At 35.2% G+C, this 9,855-nt stretch overlaps 1 long non-coding RNA gene across 1 annotated transcript in view; it reads right to left on the bottom strand.

The window, feature by feature from the left end:
- Positions 1-8,953, bottom strand: part of LOC115070769 — a 23,947-nt gene extending 14,994 nt beyond the window's left edge. Inside the window, exon 1 of the long non-coding RNA XR_003849900.1 lies at positions 8,827-8,953. This is a non-coding gene — a long non-coding RNA (uncharacterized LOC115070769). The remainder of the gene's footprint in view (positions 1-8,826) is intronic.
- Between the last annotated feature and the right edge of the window lie 902 nt (positions 8,954-9,855).

Raw genomic sequence — 9,855 nt, forward strand, 5'->3', positions numbered from 1 at the left:
TAAGAAAGTAAAAGTTTGTATTCCAAGTTTTAAGAAACCATGTTTCTCTAGTGATCTAATCACCTTTACAGATTTGGAAGTCGTTGTTGCTACAGGAATAGGTTCTAACAGAAAATACAATGTGTTATTTATGGTACCAATGACAAATCTTTTACATTTATTCTAAAATTTATATACTTTTAGAGTGTTAAAGATCATAAATCACTAAAGTTCTGTTGAACATAGCAATTTACTTTGATCCTACCCACATGAAATAATCTGTTGTACTCTATGTCCCACAGCAAAATCAACAGCATTGAAAGAATGAATTCAGGTATCTGAATAGACACATGTATAAACCAAGAGTGGAAGGCAACATCTGTACAAGCCATGGGCTAGAAATCAATATATTTCACTTATACATAGAGACTATACCGATTCATCATTTTATATCTTGTAATGTGGAATTTCTTAGTGTTAACCTATCGTCTGTTAGCCTCTCTACCCAGCAAATGGTTTTATTCTTATTATTTCAGTAACACTTGACAATAAGTAACTGTGTCAGAAGCTGGATGAAGACAGGCATTGAGTTGATGGTTCTTATATCTAACATTCATATCCATTTTATGCTACTTGCTTCTTTAAAATGTTTAGTCAGCTTTAATCTTTGCAGTAACATTCTAGACACTGAGAGGAACAATTTACATATTGAATACACATTATCATAGACTGTATATTTCAAGAGATAAAGAAGTAAGAAATGAGAATTAAATGTGTTCAAGTTTACTCTTATTAATATTTTCATTATTAATAGTGGAAATGTTAATATGTTCACTGAGCCCAGAGGCTGGGATGGCTAGCCAGCAAGCCCCAAAGACCTGCCTTTCTTCTCTTCCCAGTGATGACATTACAAGTGCTAGCATACCCAACTTTTTTACATGCATTCTGGAGATTGAACTCAGTTCACATTCTTTTGTGGCAGGCACTTTGCTGACTGAGCTGTCTTCCCAGCTCCTCTCTTCCCCTCTTCCTTGTATCCATTCAGCCCGTCCCATTGCAGCAGCAGCCTGATGAGAGATGGATTTGCACTTGTACATGTCAAGCAGCCTCTCGTCTCAGGGCCTGTGCAGTCAGCTTTGGATGTTTTGCTCACAGGTTCCCTTTACTGATAATCCTCATCTTTCCATTCCTTCATACCTGTGCTCAAACCACCTCTTCAGAGATGCCCTTTGCCTTTCCCATTTGACCTCATTCTTCTTTCTTTAAAATATATTTTACTTACTTTAAATGTATGAATATAATTCATGTATGAAGGTAGGTACACCTGTGTTGAGGAGGTCATAAGAGAGCATCGGATACCCTGGAACTAAACTTATGGATGGTTGTTAGCCTCCATGTGGGTGCTAGGAATTAAATCTGGGCCCTGTAAAAGCAGCCAGTGTTCCTAACCATTGAGCCATTTCTCCAGCCTCTGACCTCATTCTTCTTAATGACACTTACATTAATTTTTTTCTTATTGATATTTTCAGATCAGAGACTGTCCATTGTTATACATCCTTAGAACAGAACAGTCTTGTATGTAGTTCACACTCAGTAAATATTTATTGAATAAATCAATCTTTTCAATAGTTGAACTTACTGTTTTTAGCAATAATAATGATATTATTGGTGTCACTTCTGATCATAGGATGTGATTATTCAATAAAATTTAATTTGGGACTTTAGATTCATGAAACAGACATGAAGACAAGTTGATGATAACTGCCATTTTATTCTTCTTTAGTCACTTTTTGGAGTCTGACTTTTGAGACACTGTCTATTAAACATTCAATAAACTCAAGGTTGTTTTTTTTTCTCAAATAAGAAGCCCTATTCATTGACATTTTATTCCAGGCGGATCACACAGCTGTCATTCTTTCCCAGTTATTCATAACCATATGACATTTTTGGGTTAGTGGTTTGATGTGTAAATTCTAAGCTCTTTTAAGTCTTGCTGTTTGTGGTGTTTCATTTCTCTTTAGGCATCCTACCCCTTCTACCCCATGAAGTTCTATTGTAGTGGAGTATCTCTTGATTTAGCTACCCTTCAGGTCTTTCTAAATAAAAAAGAAATAGTAATAATAATACAAATATCCATTCTGAAAAATCTCATATAGTTTATATAAATATTAAAATACAATTATTCAAATTTATTCTAAATCACACAAATTTATCATAAAATACATAAATATATACTGCTTTACATTCATTTTTATGTGTTTCAGAAGAAAACTATGGCATTTATTCAGAAGTGTTAGAATTGGTGGTTGTATTATTTGCTTTTGTGCTGGTGTGGCCAAAAACATCAGAGAAACAATTTAATGGAGAAAGGTTTATTTTCACTTATAATTTCAGAATGTGGCAGTCCAACATAGTGCCAAAGGCATGGCAGAGCAGCTCTGTGGTAGCAGGAACATGAGGCTGTGTCTGTTCATATCATAGTGGATCAGGAAGCACAGAATGTTCTGGAATCAGAGCTCACCTATGACCTTCAAAGGCTTACCTACAGAAACCTACTTCTTCCAGTTAGGCCCTACCTCCTCAGGGTTCCACAAATTCCCGGCATTGTTAATCACGCATTTAAAACATGATTATGTGTGGGATATTTCATATTCAAACCATAACAAGGGCTAATGATGAATTACAATCCTATGGCACCTGCAGATGGACTCACAGTGAATTGTTTGCTTCCTGACAGAATTATATTCTTGCCGGGAAACTGTTTGCTTGGGTAGGATTATGTATAGAAAATTGCAAGCCTATGAGCCTTGTACTATTTAACCATTCCCTATGAGAGTATTTCACAATTCTGCTCAAATGGTTAGTATCTATTCTGGAAAATATAGAAATGATTGCATCAACATTGTCTAGAAACGCTCATTTTGGAGCTATATAATGAGTTAGGAAAATCCTTTGAAACAAACAATCCATGTTCCCATGTGCCAGGCCTCTTATTTTGGTCTTTTTGTTTCATTTTGTAGTGCTGTGAATATAACCCAGGATCTTTTGAATACTAGACAAGTGCCCCTGCAGCTATACCCCCAGCCTAATGTAGACTTTTACAAATAAACTGTTATAATATTTTAGCTACAAAAATAAATTCTTAATGTGAATTTCATTTATTAGTTTTTTTAAATTATGTTTTGCTGTCTAGTGTAAAAAATATGTGTGGCTAAGTTGTCATTTTTACAAAAGTGCTATCTTCATTGTATAATAAATATATATAGTATGTGTTTGCCAGAAGCCAACATTTGTATGCATGTGTATCTACTTTTGTATATATAAACCAAACTCAAAATGATTCTTTCTTCCTATCTATTGATATATGCTTATTTTCTGAAAAAAATTCATCATTTACATTTCTAAATATTTCTCTTTTCTGTCTTCTATAAATCTACATTTTCAAACTGTTAACTTGAAGGCTTAAAAACTGATTCTAGGCCAGGCATGGCGGCTCACACTTCTAATCACAAACTCAAGAGGCAGAGGAAGCCTAATCTCTGTGAGATCTAGGCCAGACTGGTTTATGTAGTGAGTGCCAGGCCATTTGAGGCTACAGGGAGACTGTGTCTCAAAAAGACCAAAACCAAAATATAAAACACCCTCCCACACCCAAAAGACTATAATTCTCTTAGTCCCAAGCTCTTTTCTCCAACTCACATCTCCTTACTTTTTAAGTGTTTTTTCCTCATATGTAGCATGTCTGATTTTCTTTCTTTTCTTAAGATTCTTTTTATTTTCCAAACTTGGATGTTTATGAAATTAAAATAGAGTTTAAGAATAAAGGTAGGACTCTGCATTTAATTATTCACTTTCCCTAATGTTGTAATTTTCTGGAATAACATGTTCCATAGGAAGTAAAAATTAAGCAGACAGAAAAAAAGTCTAAAATAAATATCTTCAGAGTGGTAATGGAGTTTAATGAAACTATGTGGCAGAAATAAACACTTTTTGAGACAAGGTCTTCCTGTAGTTCCAGCTGGCCTAGAACTTGCTATGTAAACCAGGCTGGCCTAGATCTCACAAAGATCTGCTTGCCTCTGCCTCCTGAGTGCTGGGATTAAAAGTCTGTGCCACCATGCCTGGTCCAGAAACAAAGAACCTATTTGAGTTGTTAGACATGACAATTAAAAGTATTCATAACAATATTCAACTGAGTGTAGTGGAATGAAATAGTATGTCAGGAGAGACTGAACTTCCAGTTCTTTGAAGTGCTTGCTATACTCAACAGCAAAGAGAGAATCAAGCTAAGTGACTACCAGCAAATGAATAGATGAAGGATATATAGTGTATATATGAACACTGTTCAGCCATAACAAATAACAAAATTCTGTCTTTGTGACAACATGAATGAACCTAGAGGAAACAATCCAGATACATAAAACATGTCCATGATTTCATGTTCCACAGGAAGAAAAAAAAAACGGTATGAAATCAGAATAATTTGATCCCTGGAGGAGAGTAGAATAGTGGTAAGCAGTGGTTTGGGTGATTTTGGTGAGAAGACAGGGGCATGATGATCAATGGCACCCAATTATAGTTATATGTAAGGAATAGAAAATATCCAGAGTAACACATATTCAGAGACAAAAAGTAGACAAATACATTGGGCTGGTGGGAAGGGTGGAGAGGACAGGTATGGAGAAGAGAGGCAGTACTAATGATAATGAAGTGTCTGTGTGCTTGTGTATGTGTGTATTTGTGTTTGTGTGTGTGTGTATGTGTGTGTGTGCGTGTGTGTGAATGTACACATATGTACATGTCAGTGTGAAGGTCAGAGGACAACTTCAGGGGTTGTTCTTCAGGATCTGGTCACCTTGCTTTTGGGACAGGTCTCTCACTGGGATCTGTGGCTTGCTGTTTAGGCTTGGCTGTCTGGCCAGAAAGCCCCAAGGATCCTCCTGTTTCTGCTTTCTGTTTCCCCAGTACCGGGATTATAAGCATATACCATTATGCCTTTTTTTGTTTGTTTGTTTTGTTTTTTGTTTGTTTTTAACATGGACACTGGGGGTTGAAGTCAGGTTCTTATGCTTGCAAGGCTGTCTCTCCAGTCTAAAGTTGTCCTTTTACAGTGATGAAAACATTCAGAAATTGAGTGTGGTTAAGGTTGTCTAACACTGTGCACTCTAAAAACCTCTGGAGTCTGTACTGATGAGAGAAGCTGATGCCATCTGCTCTCCTCTAACACACTTTCCTGAGTACAAAGCACAGAGATGAGAAATTCTACTGTCACTGAGAAATGACCTCATTAATTGATTTTCCAGAAATTGGAAGAAAAGTTTGATTCGCCATGAGAAGTTTAATTTTTTCTAAATCCAGCTATTAGTGTTCTAGGGTCTGGTAAGAAGATGTAGACTATTTCACCTTTTATAGAGCTAGACTAAAATAAAAACTTTCACAGATTAGAAATGGGACAGAAATGTGTTCCTGAAATCTTTCTGTATTTACTCAGCAGATTTTTTGCTTATTCTTGAGTCAATTCAATTCCCATTAAAAATTTCAGACTAAATAGCTGTTTGCAGGCTTCTCTGATGTGCCCATGGAGCATCAAGTAAGCAATGTGCTTTGTTCCAGTATGCCTTTGTCCCCACATATGGTTTGCTTCTCTGCAGTGCTGCAACTGATGCATGAGGGCCTCTGGGGCTCAATGGCACGCCCGCGCTTCCTTCCCAACACCGATCATTCTTTGACAGAACCACTAAGAATGGCAATCAGACTTCTTATTCCTCAAGGAGATTCTGTATTAGCACTTGACCACAGTAATCACACTGGTTAGTCTCCAGGTCCACTTGATCAGTGAGGTTTCACCTATCAACAAGCCAAAGCCTATCCATTCTGAGTTTATGGACAAAGGAAAACCTAAATTAAGCATCTAGGTTTGCTTGCTCTTAGGTGACTTGAAAATCATCAGTTTTGGAGATCATGCAGCTGGGGAAACATATGGTTGTTTTTACCAGCTTTTTTATAACCAGCCCTCTGATATGTAGGTTATGGTATAGTTGTCTAGGTTGCCTGAAGACCACTTTTGGTGAAACATCAACTCTTCACTTGGGCTTGCAGATGTTTGATGTTGCAATGGGATAAAAAGGCTTGGCATTTCTGTCTTCATAGTGTGTCCAGTTCTTTTACTGCCAGAACTTCTAGGTCAGATTCTACTTAGCTCTGTATGTAGTTGTATTGATTGTCCACTAAAAGCGTGGTATGTATTTTCTTATACTCAGCCCTTGTGCGTTTTCAACACATTCAGTACCTGGAGCACAAATGGCTCATGCTTATCACAGGGTCTAGACTGAACCACAAGGCCAGAATGTGCAGGATGTTGCACCAGCTGCAAATGAAACTCAGAACTTCCTTGGACAAGTTGGCTGTAGATTAGCCTTCTAACTACAAAATCAGAATATTTTCAGAGAAGAAAGAAAACATCTTCAAGGCCATGCCCAGGACCACTGTAAAATTACCAACCTTAGCCAAACCCAGTAAATCAGTAAGAAGTTGCCAGTGTCTTTCTGGAGCTTGGTCCCTAGATCATGCTGTCTTCTACATACTCTAGTTGAACACCTGTTGAAGCCTTGTCTGTATATTCATAATATTTCCCCCAATCTCATTTCTATGGTCTCTGTGCAAAAAGTTTCCATCAGCAGGAACGCTGCCTACATTCTTTTGCAACTCTACAGTTCCTGTGGTTGTTCTTGTCTGAACTCTTCTCACGTGTCTGTTGTTCCTATGGAAGTAGATCTATTTATCATCCTGAAGAAAGTTCCCTATTTTTAGTAGTAATGTTTCTGGGGATGTTCCCATTTTGGAAACCTAAACAGGTTCTTATTTTTTCCTAAAGGGAAAAGAGTTCCTGACTGCCAAATCCATATTCAAATACCACCAGTGGAACTGACAGAGAACCACTGTTTTCCTCCATGTGTTTGATGAAGGCTTATGAGAGATACTGGAGATTCTTTGATAACAGTTTTATTTTAAAAATTCAAAAAATTAATTTTTGTGAATATTATGCAGAAATATAATCTCTGCATTATCTCTATCCCTCCTCATCTCCTCCAATTCCTCTTAGGTCTTCCCCTCATTCCCTCTCAATTTCTTTTTCTCTTCTTTTATTATTAATGTTACATATGTATAATCATATGCATATAATTATACATATATATATATATGCACTGAGTCCATTTAATGGTGCTCCTGTGTACTTTTATAATATCTTAAATGAAGAAGACCTATTATCTGCTACTAAGGATTATATATATATATATATATATATATATATATATATATATACACTTTTATTTCATTTTAAAATATATTATGCGCCCAAAGAATCTGTGTACACTTTGAGGTTAGCAAAGCTCTTTTTATTTGTGAAACCTGTCTTCCCAAGCAATGGCCTGAAAAACCCCCTTGCTTTGGGATTCTTAAGACTAGAAAAGATGAGTAAATAGAGCTTTGTAGTAGCAGTAATGTTTTGCTCTTAAGGAATATGGAGAGGGTTAAGGATTTATGATGATTGACCTGAACTCACAGGTAATAATTAGCCTGGCCCTCATGTTTTTAACCTGTTATTTAGCTAAACAAGCTGTACTTGTTCTTGCTTGTAAGATTCCTGCTAATTCTGTGATGTGCTTCAGTGAATCTTAGGGTCATGTTAAGAGCATTTTGGGGAATTTATTTTATTTTTCATTTTATGTGTATGATTGCTTTGCCTGCATGCATGTAAGTGCACTGTGTCATGCAATCCCTTCAGAGGCCAGGTACAGAGGCTAGAGGAGGTTGTCAGTTCTCTTGGAACTGGAGTTACAGACAGTGTTAGCCACCATGTGTACTAGAAATTGAACCTGGATCCTCTGGACGAGCAGCTGGTATTCTTAACTACTGAGCCATCTCTCCAACCCCAATCTAAGAGCATTTTCATTGACTTATTCATGTACATAGATAGCCTTTAGATAGTAAATATATGTATGCTTAGAGGGTTTCTTGTTTTGTTATCTTGAGTGATATTAACACTACTAATATATAGTACTTTTATTCACCAGTTAATATAGGTCAGTCATTAAATTACATGTTTTATATTTAGCAGTTGGTTTCATTTCAGCACATAAGATTTTTATCATTTTAAAAAAGAGAAAACAGAGTTAGTGAATCAATTAACTTTAGAGTTTCATAGCTCATAGTTTATTAGTATATGACAAAGCTGAGATTCAAATCTAGACCTGTTTTACTTAAAAAATGAAGTTAATCAATAGAAGTGAGAATTCAATTTTTGTACCAGAAATTTTAGAAAAATTAATCACTAATAAGTTAAGAATATAATTTTAGGCATAATTTATCACTATATATTATAACATATATTTGGCATATATTGTTATAAAATGGGAAGTTCAGGTAATGAATGCCATAGAAATGAGAGGAAAACTAAAAACATTTGAAAACTATCAAAAGTGAAAAAAAACACATCCTTTTGCAAAAGAAAACAACAAATATTTAAAAAATGTATTAAATCAAAATTTTCATTGTTTTCCAGAAACAATATGAATATATATAAACTTCTACTTAGATTTGAAAAGTAGTCTTCTAAACTGTTGGAGCATAGTTAAGTAGGTCACATTTTTGTAATATGAGTCATAAATGAGCAATTCTTAAGGAAAATTTAAATGTGGCCCTCAGACAACTGTATGCAATGTGGCAAGCACAACGTTTAAACTCTCACGTTTAGAAGTCCTTCAGAAATCTGATGTCATTCATAAAACCAGGAAAAGAAAACCCTCAGTCTTTTCTATTTCCTAAACCACATGGGAGGTAACTTACCATAAGTAAGCGATGGGGGTAAGACCTCTCACCAGATGTGTAATTCAGTAAATGGCATGCTGTGGTCATTACACATGGTGAATGGAAGTTCCATTGCAGTCTCCCCCAACTCTGTCCTCACATCACAGACTACCTAATTTGGAAGAAAAGCATTTAAAAGTTAGATTTCACTGAGATAAAGATTAGAAACTATAAGCAGTCTGCATAGTGTGTAAGGAACAAATTATTAGTTTCCTAGCAGTTTTTACAAGTAACCAATGGGAATGGGTATATGTCAATATTTTCCTTTTGGGTTAGAAACATAATTATTAGTTTGATCTAAATAAATTTCTTGTATTTAGCTTGTTTTGACTTAAAAGTAACAGCCTTATAATATTCACCTTAATACAAGCACAAATCAATTGCTGTATCATAGTAGTTGGTTATAAAAAATAAAAAAGAATATTAGTTATTTAGAAATAAAAATACTTCATTTTTTGGTATTTTCACCTAAGGGATTATTTGGTAGTGTTTTGAGAGAAAGTTTTAAACTGTAAGACAAATTCTTGGTAATGTGCAAAGTTTGCCTCCAAATTATGGGCAGTAGACTTGATTTAAAGAGACTAGACTTTTGGAAGTAAACATTTTATTTCATTTGAAAACTATAATTAAAGACCTATGCCATGTTTCAAGTATGTAAATAGTATTTATAAAAATATATTAAATTTGTAAATTAGAAAAACGTGCTGCAGATATTTAGAAAGCAATACTTTCATTAGAATAATTTAATCCTAATATTTCACTAACGTTTAAAATTATGTAGTCTAAGAAAATGTCATACAATTTAAAAACTTCTGTGCAAAATCAGACACAATATGACTACAAAAATATATAAATCAAAAGATTACTTAATTTCTTTTTTTTAAATTATTTTTGATACAGGGTTTCCCTGCAGCCCCAGCTGACCTGACACTCAGTGTGCCAGTAAAATTCATGGTATATGGCCAATAGTTGATTAACTGTAGCTGAAATAATTAAAATCTCCGAAGA

The sequence above is a fragment of the Nannospalax galili genome, unplaced genomic scaffold, assembly GCF_000622305.1.
Source record: "Nannospalax galili isolate Female #2095 unplaced genomic scaffold, S.galili_v1.0 scaffold115, whole genome shotgun sequence".
In the NCBI taxonomy this organism is placed as follows: Eukaryota; Metazoa; Chordata; class Mammalia; order Rodentia; family Spalacidae; genus Nannospalax; species Nannospalax galili.